Source organism: Rhinolophus sinicus, chromosome 2 (genome assembly GCF_057876585.1).
Source record: "Rhinolophus sinicus isolate RSI-liver-muscle chromosome 2, RSI-T2T, whole genome shotgun sequence".
Taxonomy (NCBI): Eukaryota; Metazoa; Chordata; class Mammalia; order Chiroptera; family Rhinolophidae; genus Rhinolophus; species Rhinolophus sinicus.
In genome coordinates, this window is record NC_142502.1 from 174,298,417 (window position 1) to 174,319,373 (window position 20,957).

Genomic DNA, 20,957 nt, shown 5'->3' on the forward strand with positions numbered 1-20,957 from the left:
CAGCACCCAAGCTGCACAAATTCTCCCGCTGCCCTGGAAATCACGGAGCCTCCAGGGCTTGGGCAGGCTTTTACCTAAACTCCCTGCACATTCATGCATGGCCCTTCCCGACAGCAGCCCCAGGCTGCCTCATCCACTAGGGAGTCAGGAGCTGACTTGTCCTTCAGGAGCCTGCCAGAGCCCCTTTCCCCAGGGCACAGGAACCGGGGGACAAGGAAAGGCACGTCGGAGCCATGTGGCCTACCACCTCTTCCTGCAGCTGAGGACACTAAGGCACACGACCCAGGAGCGTGGTGCCAGAACTAGAATTGGCACTGGGTCTTCTTCTTCTAACGCTGTCCCTAATCCTATCCGAAGTTAGGAGAAACTCACCAGTGGTAGAGAGTCAGAAGAAAAGCGGAAAACCTCAGGTGGCTATTTCAGGGACCCTTACGGTCTGCTCTCTTCGGCATGAGGCAAAGGCTTTCCTCCCTCCTGCTCAGTGTTTACAGACATGTCTCCGACCTCTCTGCTCTTCTCCTCAGTCGCAATTCTTCCCAAGAAACCACCGCATTCCAAACCTTGTACTTCGAACCCAGTTTTTTCTTTCTTCTCTGGAAACATTTCCTGACCCCGTGACCTAGGCAACAACTCCAAAGACTAGTGTGCCTTTCACTCAAGGGGGTGTGAGTGTTGTCAACCCTTTTCATCTCCCAAGGAGAAAGGAAATATCTCAAAAGCCCATCCCTGCACATTGTCTCCTCCCCAGCAGATGTTAGCGCCTTTGCTCAGAGACCCTCCAGTAACAGTGTGTCTGCCCTGCACAGGCACAGGGGACGCGGAGCGAGCTGGCATCGACCAGAGGAAGGCGAGGTCCTCGCCCAGAGGCGCATTCCTGACCATCTTTCCCTGCACACCTGGATCAGGCTTGCAGGCTGCCAGACATCACCACCTGCCAGGGAGAGGGGAGCCCCGAGCCAGTGGGAAGTGGGAGGGACCACCCGATGCCCCACTGGTGGGCAGCCCCCGGCACAGTCCTGCATGAACTAGCATCTTCACCTCTCCCCTGGGGGTATGGTCTCATCTCTGCCACAGGAATCTACGGGGAGGCTGAAAAGAGAAAAGAAACAGCACCAGTCTCCTCTGTTTGACCTGATGGAGTTCTTGCTGGCGTCTTCCCAGCACGTGGCGTGCTCCCCAGGGTGGGGGTACAAGTTTCCTCCCTACCTTTGACCTTTTAAAACAAACAGGTTTTCTTCCCTGTGTCGTGCAAAGACAGCTTCAGGCCTTGCTCAGTTCTTACAGACATTCACGCCCTGGCCACAGTGCTAAAAATAGCCTCCTTCCTTTCTCACATTGGTTAGGCTTCCGCCCGCCCCGCCCGCCCGCCCAGTTTGGTGCCGCTCGCCGCTCTGCAGCCTAGGCGAGAAGGGGGAGCAATAGAGCTGCGCGCTGCTGCCCTGGACGGTTCCTTCTCCAGCAGCGAGAGGAGAGGGTTCGGCGCGGCGACGCCGGGGGCCAGCCGCCAGCGAGCCCTGCCCAGTGGCCGCCAGAGGGAGCACTGTTGAGCAGCGGCGCTCACGCAGCCTCTCCCCTGCTCAGGGGTCCATTCTGCTCTGGCACACATGATCGTCGATCCCAATTCCCGGTGCTTTGCATTTATTTTTTTCTCCTCCCTGGGCTTCAGGATGTTATTTTTAGTAGAAGAACTGCTATAAATATTTATAAAGGGCAGTGGCTGGAATGAAGTGAGAGGCCCCACAGCTGGCGTTCCCCCTCCCCAATACACACGCCTCTGCAGACCCCTGCCCGCTGTCTGAGGAGATCTGTGCAGAGCCAGTGTGCTCAGCCCAGCCACACACGGAGTCACACGGAAACCTGAGGGAGCAGCCAGGGTAAGACAGGGGCGGGATAAACGCCCCATCCTTCCCTCGCATGCACGTCTTCTCCCTTAATGGCTCTCATTCCTAAAGGAGGGCAAGGCTTGTGTGGGAGTGCGCCCTGGTGCGGCCTGGGTTCTCACTTGGAAGTACTAGGTGTGAACGGCAGGTGCACTGGGATTGCTCCAGCTGGGTGAGAGCAAGAAGGAAAATGGGAGCCGGGAGCTGGCTTCCCCTCGGGTGTAAAAAAATAGCCCCATTCTCCACCTCCCTCCCCCCCCCCCCCATCCTCAGGAGGAGACCTCAGGCCTGGTGGAGGGCTTTCCCCCCACAGCAGCTCTGAGTGCTGCCTAGGCCAACCACACTGACCACCAGCCAGTAGTGAGCTGAGGCCCTGGAGAGCCAGCAGAGGCTCTGGGGGGGAAAAACAAAACAAAACAAAAAAACATTGGTGTAAAGGTGCTCCCACACATCAGGAAGTGGGAATCCATCCAGGCTTGTCTGGAGGGCCAGAAGGGGCAAGAAAGAGTAACGTATGGGAAGTTCTGAGGGACACTCAGTGCCAAAGGATGGTGATGTTTACGTATGGCGGGGCTGCAGTGAGGTCTTGGAGGTGACACTATTGGGTGGCTGCTTCCCCACAACCCTGACGTCTCACACTTGGTACCCCGAGGACAGGGCAGAATCCCACCTCCTGGTCCCTCACATAAACTGCTTGCTTCTTCCAGAGCAGAAAGAGCCAAAGGAACAGTCAGATTAAAAGCACCAAAGCAGCCAAGTGCTCAGGCCAACTGAGGTGCATGTGGCGTCTGGCGGTGTCCCCTGGGCCTGGTCTGCGCCACTCTGCCGGGGAGCCTGCCGAGCCCCACAGGCTGACCACCACTCAGCAGGTCCGCTCGCTCTCTGCTTGCCTTTGCAAAGGAGAAGCATGCACATCTTCAGCCGCGGGAGAGGCTCCGAACCGTGAGCCTCCCACGATACCAGGTTCTGAAAGATGATCAGGGTCACTGGAGAGAGCCGCAGGGAGGGGCTCAGATGCCAGCATGACGGTGCATAGGGTGTTCCGGTTTTATATAAATTCTTGTTGACAGTTGATTTTTTGGAGAGCTGGGATAGCCACCATTACCTAAGGCCCCTGAGGTACCTGCCTCCTGACTTCTTGGCATCTGATTTATATCAGAAGCTTCAAGTTAGTTGGGTCCCTTTCCTCAACCCTGACTGGGAACACAAGTGGTCATCCGATAGTGGGGCACTTCCTTCCTAATTGCTGTGACCATTTAGGAGCCTAATTTAACCTAAGTAGATGGTCTTTTGAGAGGATTGATATATACTGTTAGCCTCGTGGGCCCCGCCCCCCCGGCTGGTGATATTTTGTAGCTGTGAAGACCCCTAGAGTGGTCCCAGATGCATCCTGGGTCTTGAGGAAATTGTGACCCCACCAAGCTCAGGTCGGTAAATCCCAGCCATGCTGAGGTGCCATTTATTTTCACAGCCTCATCTGCTGGGTGTGCCTTCTACACTGGCAGATTCACTGCCCTCTCCTGCATTGCTTACACCCTGCTCCTTCCTGTAGTCCACGGCAGCTTCGGAAAGGTACCGTTGCTATGGCAATGCCTAGAGCCATCTGAATTCCTGCTGCACCTTCTGGAAGAAAAGGGCTTGTGAAAAGCCATTTGGTGGATTCCAAATCTAGCCTTTCCTGGCCTCTCCTCTGCCAGGGGTTCGATGATTCTTACAGACTGGAAGTGTGGGAGATAGGGAGTCCGTATTCCCTGGGGAAGATCCTCCATAGCTGCAAGCCACGTGCACCGGGACAGATTATCCGTGAGTGGATCAGAAAACTACATGAGGCTTCCCACCTGGGGCTCTCAGGGAAGAGACAATACCAGTGGTTGTCAAACTCACCTGTGTACAGTGGGCTTTTCATTCAGGTCCCGGTTCATGGGTCACACCAGCTCCACCATGGCTGGGTCCCAAGACCTTTCTCACTTAGTCTCTTAGCCTCGCTATCAGAGATGGTGTCCTTGTACACCAGGCCTCCATCTCCAAACAACAATTCAGCCTGGGTCCATCGTCTCTAGAAGTCATCCTCACAGTTCCTTAACACATTGTGTACGGATCACGAGAATCTTCACGAGGGATTTAAACCCCGCCCTACGCAACGTGTTAAAATCCCAGGCCTAGTAGTCAGGGTCCCCTTCTCCACACATCCTGAGAAAGCAGGCCCTATGGCTCCTCCCTTCTCCACAAGGCCCAGTGGCCACTGGGTGGCGATGAATGGTGTGTCTTTTGTTCACCAGCTCATAAATAGCCTGAGGAAATGTGCCTGGGTGACTGGCCCGACTGCCTTGGCCCCTTGACCTTTGAGGTACTACCTCTTGAAGCTCCCCTAACAGGGTTGGTCTTTTGGAAGGACTATGCCCCTGGGGCTGCTGAGAAGGAAGCCATGCATAGAGGAAGTAGAGCTGGGGAGGCTGGGGGCAGAGGAGCAGCTCGGAGTGGGCAGCAGCCTGCAGATGTTGCCTGGGAGGAAGTCAGCCTGCCTGTCCTGCACCAGCTCCTCCAGATGGGAGTCAGGCTGGACAACGGGTGAGTGGGAGGAAGGAGACCTCCAGGCTTGAAGCCTCTTCCCTGGGCTTCCGGTTGGTATTTGTCCTGCTTTCCTCATTGCCTACGCAAACATCCCAGCTTCACCTTTTGCTGCCCAACCTACAGTGGGAGCCCACTCAAAGGAGGGGAACAAAGGACCGAGAAATATGGAGCAGCAGGGTGAGACAAGGATGTGTGGGCTGACAGGCCAGGGAGAGAATAGAATAGAAGAGGAAGGGACGGCAAGAGGCAGAGTGCAAGCTGAAGAAGGGACGTTTGACACGGATCCAGTAAACTGGACTACAGGTGGAGACAGGAAAGACGAGGCAGGCGGGAAGCAGGGCTGGGTGGATTCTCCTCATTCCTCAGTCCTAGGCTTAGGGTATCTCATTCTTTGTGCTGTTGTGGCCACAGCTCACAAGCCCCAGGTTCACCCTAATTTCATCCCCTCTGGCTTTCCATCCCTAGCTGGGGTGGAGACCGGCTGCCCTTGCCTTCCCCTGGGATCCCCTAACTCCTGTGGTGGCCCCAGAAGGTTGAGGCCTTATCTTCCCCACCTCTCCCTCCCTCCACATCCCACCCTGACCCCAGCCCAGTTTCTAGAGCTCAGCTGCAGCCTCACACAGAGTAGATGGAATTTCCCCTGAGGTTGTCTGGTTCACAGAGTCGCTTATCTTCTTGCCTTTAGCCATTACTGGAGAGTGGAAGGGAATTAGATAGGGGTCATTGGAAGGCCTCTGGAGCCAAACTTCACAAAGTGGGGGGTGTAAAGCTCGGGTGGAGCTGGGAGAGGCCCTTGTTTAACATTTCTGTTTACTGAGGACCCCACCCTGACCTGTCCACAGCCCACCTCACCTGGTTCCTAACTGGGCTATTCCTGCCCCCATTTTATGACGGAGATTGGGTCTTTCTTCCCCTGTATATTGTTTCAAGTGAGACGGCTCCTTGGACAAGGTCACTGTCTAACTGTATTGTACACACAGCTACCCTCAAAAGGCCTTCCGACTCAGCACACCCAGGCACACCCAAGACAGGAACTCACTTCCAGCGGGGCCCTGGAGGAACTCAGAAGCCACAGTCAGCCCCCAGCCCCCATGTCTGGAGAGCATGAGCAGACACTGGAGAGGTACAAAGGGAGGAAGTGGAAGCGTACCTTAAGAAAGCAGCCAACAGAGCTGCTTAAAGACATCTAGGAGTAAATGAAGGAAAAACACTAGAACAGAAGAAACAGCAAGATGATTACACACAATCAATTGTAGCTGTTGTGTAAGATGCATGAACCTCAGGGCTGCTGACATCGCTGGGTGATGAGAACAGGTGAGCTTCAAGTCGGCTGTGTTCTAAAGGGAGGGGAACAAGCATATGTTAAGTGCCTACTGTGTGCCAGGTGTGTGCACATAAGTGATCTTATTTAGTGCCATCTGCTCGCCAAAGCGGGGAGTGTAGGTGTTACCAATTCACAGGAACAAGGCTCTGAGAGAGGTCAGGTATTTGCCCAATTAGGAAGTGACAAGCCCATCGGCTTCACTGGAACGCAACTCTCCTTCCCACTAGGTGACACGGCTGATGTGGCAGAACTTCAGCAAAATGTCAAGGGAGAGGAAGACTATTCCAAGTTTGGGGGTGGCAGGGAGATGGCTCAGGGAGGGAAGCAGAATGTTTAGTCAGTCGTGTCAACTAGAACCTAGTTTGCCTACTTCAGAAACTACCACGGGAAAATAATTGACTTCCTGATTTTTTTTTTTTTTTATCTTAAAGACAACCAAGATAGTATCTCTGATTCCTAATGCCACCTCCGCCTCTGGGCATACCTTTCTCCTATGCTCCCCAGTCAATGCAAAACCAACCTGTTCCTGCCAGAGATGATTGAGTTTGATTCCCCTCCAAGCCGAGCAAGAAGAGGAGGCAGGAATAGTGTGAGCCCTTGTAAGCACATTGACTTAGTCCCCACAACTTTCCCTAAAAGGTACTACCAGCACAGTCATCCCGTGGACAGATAAGGCAACGGGAGGACAGAAGTATTTTGCCCGGGGACAGAGGGGCAGCCAGTGGCAGTGACTTGAATCCCGGCAAACCATCTCCAGAGGCGTCACCTGACCTCTGACGTATTCTGCCTCTGCAGCTAACATTGAGCAATATTTCTGGGTCTGGTGCTGTGGTGTGCTTCCCATGTGTTATCTGACACAGGAAAGGAAAGGCGGAGGTTCAGCCTCAGGTTAAGCCGGGTGGTCTTTCACTAGGCCTACTCTGCATTTTGGACGCCTCATTCACACGGACCAATACTGACGTCTGGAGCTCCTCAGCCTCCACCCTGACTTTGCAGGGCAGGTTTGGAAGGACCCCCATCCCACCTGTCACTTTCAGCCCTGACCAGGCCTCACACCAAAGGGATTTGCAAGGGACTACACCAGCAGCCCTGGGTGGCAGAATCCCCCTCTAGATATATGGTGGGAGGGAGGGCACCAACAAGAACTCAGCCCTGGGGAGGGTTAGGGCATGTCAGAGAGCTTTAGAGTGTGAATGAGCCAGGAAACTGACACCCTGGAAATCCAGTGGTCCCGGCCACACAGGGAGGTGGTAGAGGAACTCCTGCTGGAGAGACCTGTCTGGTCCTGCCACACTTCCTTCTGTGAACATGCGTCAAGGGAATGGGTCCCGCTGCCTCGTATCCTCCTGAACCTTAGGACACTCCTCCAGGAGAACATACCAGATTCCTCTATGCCTCACTTTGTATCGGGGTCTAAGGCTATATGAGCATTCGCCCCACCCCCCTCATTAACTGACACCTAATCACCAGGCTTTACTCCCAGGGAATGGAAGGTCCCCATGGCTCACAATATTCCCCCTCCAGAAGGTGGTCTGCCTGGAAGTGACTGACCTGGACCACGCTGGCCAGAGAGGGGATCCCCCTCCTCTTGGCTTCTTTTAAGTCCCTGGCAAAATTAGAGAGGCAAATACCTATATATTGCATTAAAATGAAATAGTGTGCTTCATTTGCCATCCACACTTGGTCCTCTGTATAAAATGTCACTGTCCTCAAGAGGCTACAGCCCAAGGTGGGGGAGTGTCTATGTACACGGACAGTTAATACAAAATAATGCATGTTAATTACCAAACACACGGTACAGAAAAGTGCTAGGAATCAGGGAAGGAAGAAGAGTTCAACCATCGGTAAATAAAATGATACCAAAATATGAAATAACAGGAAACATACTGTGTCTTATTACATGGGTCATTCCTTCATTTGCTCACACAGCCTGCCCCGGGCAGCTTTTAGAGTTACAGTGAGTTCCGTTACTGTTTCCTACACTTGTAAGGTCTTAAATATGCCTGCTCAGCTTCTTTAGCGTCTTCATTTTTAAAAAACTATTTTTGAAGCAAAACCTTCCTCCTGGGATAAAACTTCCCTTCACTGGCTCTTGCTTTTGAAGCCACACATCCCCTTCTCCAGGCCAGCACCTCCTCTAAGGTCTTTCCATCTGGTGGCTATGGGGTGTCCGTATGCCTGGGCTGTTTTCAATTACACCCCTCAAGCTGAAGCTGAGCAAATGGCTCTACCAAGCTGATTTTCCCAAGGGTCAATCTTGTTTTGGACCAACATGTCAAAACAAAATCAACTCAACCTAAAACTCATACAAAGCAAATAAGGACACCTATTTGTAGATATACCTTAAAAATTACAAGGGCCCACCGAGGGTCCCTGCACAAACCAGTGTTGTGGCCTCAGGGTGCTTAAGACGGCTCAGGCCTGGGATTCCCTGCCTCCTCCGGCCCAGGATGGGGGCAGATGAGAAAGCTTCCACTTCACCCTCCGTCACCTGCCTTCTTGCCACTGCAGACGCCAGGCTGGGAAGGGTATCTAGCTCCAAAGGTCGTGTGCACCAGAGGCTTGGAAGGGCGACACTCACTCCTCAGCCTCACACCAAGCTGCATCCTCACGGGGTGGGGGTTAGCTGGTGACCTCACTGACATGGGCCCTTGCCCCAGTCTCATTTGCCAACTTTGCTCTCTGGAGAATGAGTGCTTTGAGGAGCACATCCCCACAGCAGCCGGGACCTTATTGTTTGGACTAAAGAGACAGACACTCAGCTTGCGGTTTGGGTCTAAATTGGAGGGAATAGCAGAGAATGGCCCAATCATTTTCCGTGGCCCCAGAGGTGATACTAAACAATTTAATGGGTTGCAAATGGTGAAGTATCAGAAAATTTCACAGAAAAGATCCAGATTTACAGCTTCTCTGGAAAAGTTACGAGTATCTGGCTATAGTGGTCCCACATTTCCCCATGGCAACAAGTCGGCTGAAGACCCTCAGACACCCTCCTCTCTCATCTACCAGGTCTGGGTGTCCTGGGGCAGCTGCTCTGGGGGCCACTGTGGGCATGGAACTGTCGGGCTCTCCTGCTCCATAAGGGTGTCCTTGCCTTCTCGGAAGCCTCAGCTAGAGAATGCCTCCCCTGACTGTTCTCAAGCAGCAGCCCACAGCCTCCCTCTGACTCTGAGGAGAAACAACCCTTTTACTAAGCTGAGACAACTGAATTTCTGGGGAGCACAGACTTGTAGGAAAGTATCCACACACCCACAGTATTCCACCCCCTTTGCTGCTTCTGTGCAGAGCCAGAGGGTTCTGGGACAGAAGTGCCAGAGAGGGGCCTCAATGCTGAATGGGACAGTCGGCTGCTCCCAGCGCCTGCTGTCACTATGACTTCTACCACCATCACAATATAGGGGAAACTCCAGTGGCAAAAGCCCCACACCCCCAATCTATATGTGGATTGCTGTTTTGCTCAGCAGCGGTCAATGTAAAATTTGCCTAGGCAAATGCTAAATAGTGATGTTCCTGGCAGACATGACCTTGGGCCAGCCACCTCATAGTGATGGCAGTTGTAGGGTGGTGGTGACTGCCCAGGATGGGCCTGAGCTATAAGCAGGAAAGGAAAGGTAGTGTTAGAGAAACAAGCAGCTGAGAAAGAGTATGAGGAGAGACCCTTCAACGTTGTCACACTCATGAAGTTAACCCAGCTGGGACACTCACCTTCCCTGAAACATTTGTTTTGTGTCTCCATTCAGTTAACACACGGGACCCTGAACCTTGGAGTTCGTTTTTCATTATTAGTTTCAGATGTACAAAAGAATGTACTAGTTAGACATTTCACCCTTCACAAAGTGATAACCCCCTCCTCCACCTTGGAGCTTTTTAGCACACATTCTTCCCATCTTCCTGAATGGACTGGAAGCTCCCTAAGGGCAAGGATGGTGACACATTTCTTTAGTTCTCACAACAAATAATATTCTCCAACATTCCTGATGACTAAAATGAGTGCTTATGGATAAATGCCTGAAGTGCAATGATTTATTAAATATAAATAGATATCATAGATAATAAAATTTCTGCCCATCAGTCAACACTCGTGAAATTCTAGAATGGTGTCTGAACAAAGTTTACAAATATCTACCTACCATAACCTGCCCATCTAAATAACCCCACCCACCCCACCTCTGGCCCAAAACTAAAGCTTCTCAGCTAGACGCTCTCATCCAAACGATCCTTGTCACCTCTTCAGGGTTCTCTAAGAGCCAGCCGCTGCCTGCAGGCACTTATGGGTTAGGGGCAGACAGTCCAATCACTACTCTCTGGCAGTGACCACTGAACATACCCCCAGTTGGGAATGCTCAGACGGGGTATAAACCTTCCCAGACATACCCACAAATTTGAAACGAGAGGAGCTAGAAGAGAGAAAGAGTGCTGGGTGCATAGTGGGTACTGATTCTGAGTGAGCAAACAGCTGAGATATGGTGACTCAGAGGGTGCACTTGCCAGACGATAAAACTTGGATTAGAAGCGAATTATTGTGTAGACGGTTCCTAACAAATGTGGGTGAGAGACTGCTAATGAACATGTGGTTTAAGATGATGCAGAGGGCCATCCGTCTGCAGAAAAAACTCATAGAAGCTAAATGGGGTGGTAAGGATAACGTCTCAAGGGAGAAAGGCGCCAACACTTGAACCCAGGCCCTGCTGCCCAAATGGCGTTCTCTTGGTTGCCTAGAAAAGATGGGCGGCCTGAAGTCCTGGGCCTGGTGCTGGGTGTCTGGGGGTCCCGGACCGTTGCTCTAACTCTCAGTTCTAGCATCCTATATGCCTCCGCTTCTGCTCTCTGTTCACTGCCTTCCAGCTTACCCTACCATGGATGTAATTGGCCTACCTCCTGAACGGTACTCACATATGTGACTCGCCCTCTGTCCCAAGTTGGTCCCAAGTCATCGAGTCCTGCTGGCCTCAGGCTGCCCCAAGCTTCTACGACCTCCCCAGACCTGGCCTAGACCTACCACCTCATGCCTCAGTTTATTCTTTTGAATCCCTCTCCCTGTGAACCTGCACCTTCCGAGTCCCTTCTGCCTCTGTCTTTGCCCTGCCCTCGTCTCTGAGATTGCTCCATTCTCTCCCAGAGGCTTGGCTGGGGCCCTACTCCTTGGGGAGGGCTTCCCTGGGCTCCCCACCCCTGACCCTGTCTTCTTGGAGCCATGGGTACAGTGGACTGAGCACAGGCTGGGCAGTGGAGGGGGAGTCAGATTCACCTACACTTGGATCCTGATGCTGCTTCTGCCTGAGTGTGACCTCAGACAGGTCACGCCTTACTCTCTGCATCTATAAAATGAAAAGAATTCTACCCTTCATGGTTGTTACAAGGATTATATTCAAACCCGTGAGATACCTGAGACAGTACTCGGCACACAATACATGATCAATAGCCATTACTTTCCTTCCTCTGACACTAAGTACACAACCCACTGGACACTACACGTGCTGCCCATTCAGGCCCCACTGACTTGGGGAAGGGCTCCCGAGCCCAACTGGCCAGGGCCTTCCTGGACTCACAAGTGAGACAGGGGTAGAGGAATCTGATGCTGCCAGGGTGAGTGCCACGCCTGATGCCAGGTGGCTCAGTCACCCCATTGGAGTCTCCCCAGGGCCAGCAAGGGCTGCTCAGGCTTGGGACACTGATTCATCGCCCCTGCACAGACATGTGAAGGGCCACCTGCAGAGGTTGGAGGGTGGGGTCCAGCATTTGGAGCCAAACCTCTTCCCCTGCTGCAGCCTTCAAATCACAGGAAAAACTACTTCTGGGGGTGGGGGCTGATCCAGGAGTGCGAGGTAAGGACCAGAACGGGATGGGAGGGTCACCTCACAGACTTCATCCCTGACCACCAAGTACACGCACACCCCTCCTCGGTGACTAACTGCCCCCTCAGTGGGTGAGGCAGATTTTTCAAGCTTCTGAAACACCAGGGCCTTGCCCCCACCTTCTCTCAGGGCCAAGAGGCTGGTTCACCTTAGACTAAAGAGAGCCCTCTCAGAACAATTTACGTTTCACCAGAGATACCCGGCTATGCGCACTCTGCATTTAGACTTGAGGTTTCTCTACAGACCAAGAAGAATCTGCTCCATTCATTCATCAGATGTTTATAGAGCACCTACTAGGTACCAGACATAGACTAGGTCCTGGGGATACAGGAAAGGACAAGGCGCCCGCCCTCAGGAAGCTTGCATTTTACCATAGGAGACAGACAAGCAACATTGTGCAATGTCAGGGGGTGTGGTAAATGCTCAGGGAAAAAACAGCCCTGTGAAGGTTTGGAGAGTGAGTCATGGAGGGGAGGGCACCGTGGGAGCTCTTCAGTGTCTGCCCCTATTGAGCAGGAACTGAGCAGCAACTTTTTAGGTGAACAAAGAAAAAATTCCATGCAGCAGGAATTCCCCTTGATAAGTCTCCAACCGAGGACTAACTTTTTTGCCCTAGCAGTTTATGACCTTCTGGGTCATGTCCCACAGCTGCCAGCCACCTGGGCCAGACTCTCCCAGCAGCTAGTCCAGCCTCCGACTGGCACCCTTTTTTTTTTCCTCCTTCCCTCTATAGTCCACACTGTGTTCTGGACTCCAGGCCTTTGTTTCGCAGACCTGTGTTTTGTTTGTTTGTTTTGCCAGTCCTTCTTTGGCCGTATTCTCCAGTGACAAAATTTACAGTCCCTCTAACACAATTGACAGTCCATCTTCCAACCCAGAAGATGGCTTTCTATCTGGAGGAAGAAAAGAATATTCTGGAAATTATATGCTTTCCAGTGCTTGCTTACCTTCACACCGACCAGACAGGACGATGTGGGTTGCCCCAGGGTATTCCCCGAGAACGCCTCAAATTTTCTATTCCGCCTCCACAGCTTCCAAACTTCACAGGGGAGCTCAACAGGTCTTCTGAAATGAGATGGATTTTAGCAGGATGGTGCACTTTGGGGAAGTGGCTGTCCTGCCCGGTACGCAGTGCTGCAGTTCCTCAATCCCCGCTCTTCTCTCAAGGCACAAGACACTTCTCATTTATTGTCACAAGGGAATTTTTAATTCGATGTGTGTGATGCTGAGTCGCATCTGTAAGCTCCTCGAGGGCAGAGCCAGGTTTGTTTGGCTCACCATTGACTCCGCCAAACCCCGCCCAATGCCTGGCAGAAAGTGGAAGCTTCAACAGCTGTCAAATGCGCAAGGAAAATACACCCACAGATACAGTTATATTGGTAATACACATACAACAGTCAAAGACTAAGGAAACATGAACAAGGAAGGTATGGCTGAGTGGTAGACGTAAACCTCACTTAGCTCTCTTACAAATAATGTATTTATTATAAATAGGCCCAACCAAGGATTTTTCCCGGTGTGTAAATTTACGAGGCATCTTATAAAGGCATAAAAAAATCACACACACACGCACACACTCACACACACTTCCTCTCCAGTAACTCAGACACTTTGGGTGCCCTCCCTAAGACCCGCTCAGGACACGGAAGAAAAGCAAGACTGAGCTCAACCAATCAGAAGTCAGCACTTCTAAGGCCCCTCCCCGCCACATGGGTGACAGACAGCATGTTCCGCCCCCAGCCCAGCGCCACCTGGAGGTCGAGGAGTGCAAATGCTGCGCCTGCCGAGAGGCTTCTCTGCCAGGCGGAGACCGCACACCTGGCCCAGTCTCCGTGGCGGGTGAAGATTCGGCCTCCGGATCCGGCACCAGTCAGACGGCCTAGGCACCTACTGTACGTTCGTACAGGGCGGAGCCGCTGAGGAACTGTCAACGGCGGTTTTTAACCCGTTTACTCAAGTGAGTTTTCCCACAACTTTCTTTTAATTTCTGTTCTAAATTATCCCTGTTTGACCAGAAGAATGGGTTTGATGAGGAAAAGTGGCTTAGAAAAGTGACACAGTAGTGGTTTTAAATGCTTCAAGAGCATCTCTTTGAGGCCCAACCCAACCTCCATTAGGCAGATGGATGTGGAGGGAGGGTGGATCCTTTCCCTGGTCCCCAGTCACTGGGACAGGGGTGCAGGGACTGCCCCCCACTTCCATCCAGTAGCCCAGAGGTCCCAGGAGTAGCGCAGGCTGCTGGCACTGCACCCAGAACTCCAGGTCTGACAGCCAAGGTGTCTTCATCTCCCCGCTCTCTGAATGGGCCTGACTGGGTGACCATCAGCTCTGCTCTCCCTCACGTGGTCAGGGCACAGAACTGAAATCATCCTTATTCATTTCATGGTCCTTGTTCCCAATTTGGAAGGAGGTCTGAGGAGTATCCCCTCTGAGGACACTGAAGACCTGCTTGCTCAAGGTGGATTTTTCCATTGTCACTCAGTGGCCCTCAGCACAGGCCTGTGGGCGTTGCCTGCTCTCCTCTGCAGGGGTGTTTTTTTCAGGAGGAGGGAGTCCACTCAGGCTGGGGTGGCGGGAGAACAGCCTGACATCTGGGAAGTCCAGGTGCTTTCAGCACTTCCAAGATGAGGAAGATGGGGGAGGAGGAGTATAGGGAAGAGCCATTTTTACTTTATTGAGCACCTACTATGTGCCAAGTACCATGTTAGATTTGTGACCAGGACAGCAGCTTTCTCACAAAGGCCCAAGAAATATGGTTGTAAAAATATGCATTATTTGGCTATCACATATTAATTTTATACAGAGGAGAATATCCCTTTAGGCTCCTTTTCTACCACTTGGCCCTGCTTCTCTTGTCTGTGGCCCCCAAGAAGTGGGAGTTGGGGAGTATAGAATGGAAAGGCCGAGGTATACCACCAAAATCACCTGAGAAGGGGAGAGATCTTGGTCTGATTAGCATCAGAGGACTTGTGAGAACTAGAAATACAGGTCCAGGCCTCTCCCTGGTGGGTGAGGAAGAAGCCCGAGGTTTCTGAAAAAACGAGTTCTGGAAACTCTGCGATGATGTGCCCGGTCCAGGGGCGAGGGGACTGGACAGGGCAACTCCATGGGCTCTGCTCACCGCGGGCAACAAGGAAGGGAAGGTCTCCGTCAGCCACCTTCAGCCACCAATCAGGAAATCTGCTGAGTCAGGGCTCAAGGAGGGTGGGGGGAACCCCTTTGTCCAAGACCACCATGGTGGTGAGAGAAGACTTGCTTCTTGGGCACCCACATTGCCTGGCACAGCCAGCAGCCACCCCAGGAACTAGGATCTGCTCTTCCTGCCACTCCCTGAGCGAGAGGCCCCAAACCCTAGAATCCTTGAGTGTTGAAGTCAAGTAGCCTCTACTGGGGGTGAGCTGAGGAGCGTTGTTTTCCCTCTGGTATAGCCAGCCTGTATTTCCCCTCTTAGTTCCAATGTCCTCCTAGTTCCCTTGTCCCCAGGAACATGCGAACCCGAGTTTTGGTCAGGAAAATTGGCTCCTATGGCCTAGGCCCTTCCCAAGCCTCTCCACCTTTCTCCTGCCCTGTTCATGGCTCCCAGTCTCCCCAGGGCAACAGGTCACATTCAGCTCCTGGGAATTCATGAAGCGTGGAATACAAAGCTTGGTCTCTAAGTAAAGAAATTTCAAGATGTCTGGGGGGCAGGTAGGTTTTCGAAATTCTCGTTGGATGCTGGGATCCTGGGACGCTGGGGGAGGATAGCGCGAGGCCAGGGCTAAAGATAGACCTGCGCAGGGACAGAGCTGTGAGCGCAAAGTCCTACACGCTGTGTGGCGTGTAGCAGGTGAGCAGACGAGCGTGGGTCCACTGCCTCAGCGAGCATCATGTGCCTGGAGGGGCGCTGGCCCCTCTGGGAAACGCCACGGAGGCACAGAATGAACCAGGAAGTCCAGGTCTGCTCCCACTCAGGCAATGACTTGCCAAGAGACTTCTCTGGACCTCAGTGGCTTTGCCCTTAAAATTGGCACAACAGTAGCTGGACTTTGTATCTTTAAGTCTGTGATTAGGACCTAATGAGAGCTCAATCTGAAAGCCATCAGAAACATTATGTCATATGGAGGGAATTTTCCTCATTCCTCTCTCCTCTCATGGGACAAGAGATAGAAGTGGGGAGGCAATTAATAAAAGTACCGTTAGCTGGTATTTGTGGAGTGCTTGCTATATGCCAGGCGCTGTTCTAGGCACTCGGCATTCTCTCATTTAATTCGTCCCACAACGCATGAGTCAGGCCGGATCATCACTCCCCGTAGTACTTACAAGCTCGCAACATCTGGTGAGTGGCCAGGCCAGCACTTGAATCCATATCTGTCCGAAGCGAAGCCCCTGCCTTTATCACAGCACCATCCTGGGACTGAAGTTTCCCTAAGGGTGAAGCCCCCTGGCCTGGGGAAATGCCTTAGCTGGAAGTCTGACCTGAGTTGAGTGCGCTGCCCCAGCTCGCTGTGTGGACTTGGGCAACTTACTTAACTTTTCTGATCCTCCGTCCCCTCTTTTGTTTAACAAGGGGTTTTGCTCTCTGAGCCCCTGCCAGATCCTTGGGGGTCATTTCTATCATCCCTGGGCCCGATCCTATGTTGGGTTAGAAAATAAATAAAAGTGCAAAAGGCAGTCAAACCTAGAGTGGGGGCCAGGGCCCTAAGGTGGATCCTCGGAATTTTCCTAGCCTTTGAGCATCCCTACGTGTGGTCTGGACTCAGCCACCCCAAGAGGGTGGCAGGGAGCCTGTTACCAAGCCCATGTTTCAGAAAACTAAGGTCCAATGAGGAAAAATGACTCCTCAGGGTCAAAGAGCAAGTTAGAGATGGAGCTGGGGTTGGAATCTAGATCTCCCAGCCCTTAGCCCAGGCTGCTCTCAGCTCGCTGGGCTCAGGCCCCAGCACGGAGCAGAGGGGGAAGAATGAGAAAAGGCGGATATCCACAGAGCTGTGGTCTTTTCTGAAAGCCCTAAGGGAGAGTCCACTTCCCTGCTTTCGCCAGCTTCCAGAGCCTGCCCACATTCCTCGGCTCCTGGCGCCTTCCTCCACCTTCAAAGCCAGCGGTAGTGGGTTTAGTCCTTCTCACATCATGTCACTCTGACACGACCCTTCTGCCTCCCTCCTGTAGCTCTAAGGACTCTTGTGATTACATTGGACCCACCCCGATAATCCAAGTTACCTTCCCATCTCTAGGTCACCTGCAACCTTGATTCCCCTTGTCATGTGACCTAACATATTCACACGTTCAAGGTTTAGGACGCAGACATCTTTGGGGGATGTTATTCTGCCTATCACATGCCCCTTGTCCCAAAGGGGACTTCCAAAAATAGTTACATTTCCTGCACATCTGACATGTGGGTAGAGATATGTACCTGTGACTCTCTCCTATGGATTTCTCAAAAAACCTGTGTCTAGCCCTAGCCTTATCCCTTGAGTATTTCCCCTTCATTCCATTTCTTGCCTCCCTGGTGCCTACCTATTCTGTGTCCCTCCCACAAATGGACCCATTCCCTCTGAGCCAGACAGCCCCAAGCTGGAGTGGGGACAGGGAACAGCCCAGGGTGCTGGCCAGGCTCAGCTGGGGAGGGGGAATCACTCTCCAGATGGGACAGGGGGCTGCCTGCTGCTGGCTGCCGCAGCTCAGATGGTGCCAGTCCTGGAGTGCAAAAAGGGTTCTGGAATTGGTTCCCATCCTCCCATGCCCTGAAAAGTTTCCTGTGCCTTGATGACAAGTACCCATTGGTGAAATGGAGATGCTGAGCCAGGTGCTGCCTGTCTGTGTGGCTCTGCTCTGCTGGGGGGCACGTCATGGGTGGAGGAAGCAGGCAAATGACTGGCTGGGATCTTCTGGTAACGGCTGGGGCGCTACCTAAAGTGACGTGGAGTCTTGAGTTTGTCCATTTCTCCCTGAGGTGCTGGGGACAGCGGGGATTTGGGCATTATCACTTGTTCCCCTTCATTCTGTCTTCTGCCTCTTGCACACTGCCTCCTGACACTGTCCCCTCAGGGGCCACCTGGGGGAGACTTAGGTCAAATCCAGCCACCTTGTCTTTGCTCCCTGTAGTAGGCAGCTTCTGAAACTGGCTTCATGGCATCCAGACCCTTGTGTGATGCCCTCCCCCTGAATGTGGGCCGGTCCTAGTGACTTACTGTCTACAAAGAGAATAGGGCAGAACTTTTAAGATTCGCTTATAAGTCTGCGTCTTCCACTTGCCCCAAATACTCTCAGTATCTCCTTCTTGGTCTCTCTGATGAAGCCAGCTGCCATCTTGTGAGCTGCCCTATGGAGAGGCCCACATGCCTAGGAACTGAGGGCAGCCCCTGACCAACAGCCAGCACTGGATTGAAGCCCACAGTCCAACAAGCTGTAAGGAACTGAATCTTGTCAACGACTACCATGTGAGAAAGCTTGGAAATGCGTCCTTCTCCATTAAGCCTTGAGGTGACGGTAGCCAGACGCCTTGGTTGCAGCCTGTCAGAGACCCTGACCCAGAGAACCCTACTAAGCCACTCAGATTCCTGACATGCAGAAACTGTCAGATATAAATATTTAAGCCACTAACATGTGGGTTAATTTGTTATGCAACAATAGATGACAAATACACTCTTTTCTCCTTGACCTCGTTGCCTCATCAATGCTAAGCCCCTCTGTCCTTGGCCTTGGTTCTCTGCTCTGGCTCTCCCTTTGCCTCCACGAACCTCCTCTTTCCTTTGCCATCATTTCTTCCCACCCCATTTTGTGGTCTACCCCAACGTCTCAGGTCTCCACACTCCTCAGTGAGAAAGCCCATCCATTCATGGCATCAGCAATGAGTCAGTAGCATGCCCATGGTGCCATTCTTCCAGTCGTTTCCTCCATTCCTGCAGCTCATCTGCGTGCAATGCCATTTCTCCTCTGGCCCCCGAATATATATTTTATCTGGCTGTTACTATAACAACCCAAATCAGTGAACATGTTTCTCCTCATCATCTCTGTTTTCAGTCAGCAATAGATGTTCCCTTTGGAAGGCAGCTCATAGCCTCCCCACACCCACTGCTGGGGCTGAGCACAAATCTCCTAGCCACCGAGCTGCCTCCCTGTGACTCACACTCATCTTCCTTAAACACGACTTTCAAGACGTCAGCTTGTCAATGACTCTCAAGTCTCCATATTTCCCATTGAGCCTGCCCGATGTTTCCCACCAGTAGCCCCATGTGACTGTAGCAAACGGACCCAGGTTTGAATGCCAGTTCTACCACATTCTGCCTGGGTGCACTGGTGCAAATTGGTTCACTTCCCTTGCCTCAGTTTTCCAATCTGAGGCTAAAAACTGGAAACACCCTAGATATCCTTCAACCGGTGAAGGTTACTTCAATTGTCTAGCTTTGGTCACAAACCTACCCTGAACCAGGTTCTGGGTTAGCCAGCGGGATAGCGTGGATCACATGCCCACCCCCATAAGTGGGTGTAGGAGATGACATTGGCACTGACATATCCAGCCAGCACTCTATGGAATAGGGACAGGGGTGTTCCCCAAAGCAAGGGGCACTGGCCAAACACATTACACTTCCCCTGATGGCTGCCTGGCATCTAAGTGCGCCTTCTTTCTCTGTGTCAGCACTTTCAAAATGCTCTTGCTACCTGACAGTGGTGGTGGTTGCACTACATTGCAAACATACTAAATGCCACTGAATTGTACATTTTTATTATTTTTAAAATTTTTATGTTTCAATTACAGCTGACATACAATATTACATTAGTTTTAGGTGTACAACATAGTGATTAGACATTTATGTAACTTATGAAGTGATCACCCCGATAAGTCTAGTGCCCATCTGACACCGTGCATAGTTACTACAATATTACCAACGATATTCCCTGAGCTATATTTCACATCCTCATGACTCTTTTATAACTTCCAATTTGTACTTTCTAATCCCTTCACCTTTTTCACCCATCCCACCAACCCCCCTCTCATCTGGCAATCATCAGAATGTTCTCTGTATCTATGAGTTTGTTTCTGTTTTGTTTGTTCATTTTTTTGTTGTTCTTTAGATTCCACATGTAAGTGAAATCATATGGTATTTTTCTTTCTCTGTCTGACTTATTTCACTTAGCATAATACCCTCTAGGTCCATCCATGTTGTTGCAAATGGCAGGATTTCATTCTTTTTTGTGGTTGAGTAATATTCCATTGTATATATATGTACCACATCTTCTGCATCCATTCATCTGTTGATGGACACTTAGATAACTTCCATGTCTTGGCTATTGTAAATAATGCTGCAGTAAACATATGGGTACATACGTCTTTTCAAAATAGTGTTTTGGGTTTCTTCAGATAAATCCCCAGAAGTGGAATTACTGGGTTCTTCTTTGTCTGTTATAACCTTTGTTTTAAAGTCCATTTTGTGTGATGTAAGTTTTGCTGCCCCAGCTTTTTTGTTTGTTTGTTTCCATTTTCAAGAAATATCTTTTTCTATCCCATTACTTTCAGTCTCTGTGTGTATTTCCATTTGAAGTGAGTCTCTTGTAAGCAGCATGTGTAAGAGTCTTGTTTTCTTATCCGTTCAGACACCCTATGTCTTTTGATTGGAGCATTTAATCCATTTTCATTTAAAGTAATTGAGTTTTTTAAAGTATGATTTCAATTTTATTTCCCCCAGAGAATACTTCTTCGATCCTTAAGGACTTAGCTCCTTACATGGACTTTGCTGGAGGTCATGGGGAAGCATCCACAGGTCTAAATCAGTTGTGGGGCTGTTCAGTCCTTCTGGGCTTCACAGGAGCAATTCCTGATCACCTTGCTGTGAATGGCACAACTCACACAGTATTGTAGTTTCACATACAGCTTGGGAAGCACACAGGTTTCAAAGACACTCACTTCAGAAATGTCCCTAACGCCTGCGGCGTCTACCATGTTTCGAATGACGAACTTCTTTTTTTTTTTGGTCAGTTTTTCAACGTTTTCTTTTTAACATTTTTTTTTAATTAGTTTCAGGTGCACAAAACAATGTAATAGTTAGATGTTTATCATTTATATCCCTCACACAGTGACAAGCCCCCTCCCCCATCCACTACCCCTCTGACATCGCACACAGCCATTACATTTCCACTGTCTCTATTCCTAATGCTGTACTCCGCTTCTTGTGTGTGTGTGTGTGTAGATATATATATATATATATATATATATATATATATATATATATATATATATATATATATATATATCTGTATATCTGTATGTCTGTAGTTGAGAAGCGCGGTGTCCAAGTGGTAAGTCTTGTAAACGAACTTCTTAATGGTCTTGTCCTTGGGCAGGCATTGGGA

The 20,957-nt window shown here is 51.1% G+C and overlaps 2 protein-coding genes across 18 annotated transcripts in view; both read left to right on the forward strand.

Moving 5' to 3' along the window:
• The window catches only part of DTNB (dystrobrevin beta), a 189,154-nt gene extending 187,897 nt beyond the window's left edge, over window positions 1-1,257 (forward strand). For 12 of the 17 annotated variants that reach the window (XM_074331771.2, XM_074331773.2, XM_074331775.2 and 9 more), the window contains one exon: window positions 807-1,112. The gene's annotated coding sequence lies outside the window, so the exon portion shown is untranslated. Of the gene's footprint in view, window positions 1-806 lie in introns of all 17 variants that reach the window. The other 5 variants (XM_074331774.2, XM_074331777.2, XM_074331779.2 and 2 more) reach the window with 1 other exon arrangement.
• A 10,440-nt stretch (window positions 1,258-11,697) lies between these two features.
• The window catches only part of DNMT3A (DNA methyltransferase 3 alpha), a 117,563-nt gene continuing 108,303 nt past the window's right edge, over window positions 11,698-20,957 (forward strand). Inside the window, exon 1 of the mRNA XM_074331764.2 lies at window positions 11,698-13,587. The gene's annotated coding sequence lies outside the window, so the exon portion shown is untranslated. The remainder of the gene's footprint in view (window positions 13,588-20,957) is intronic.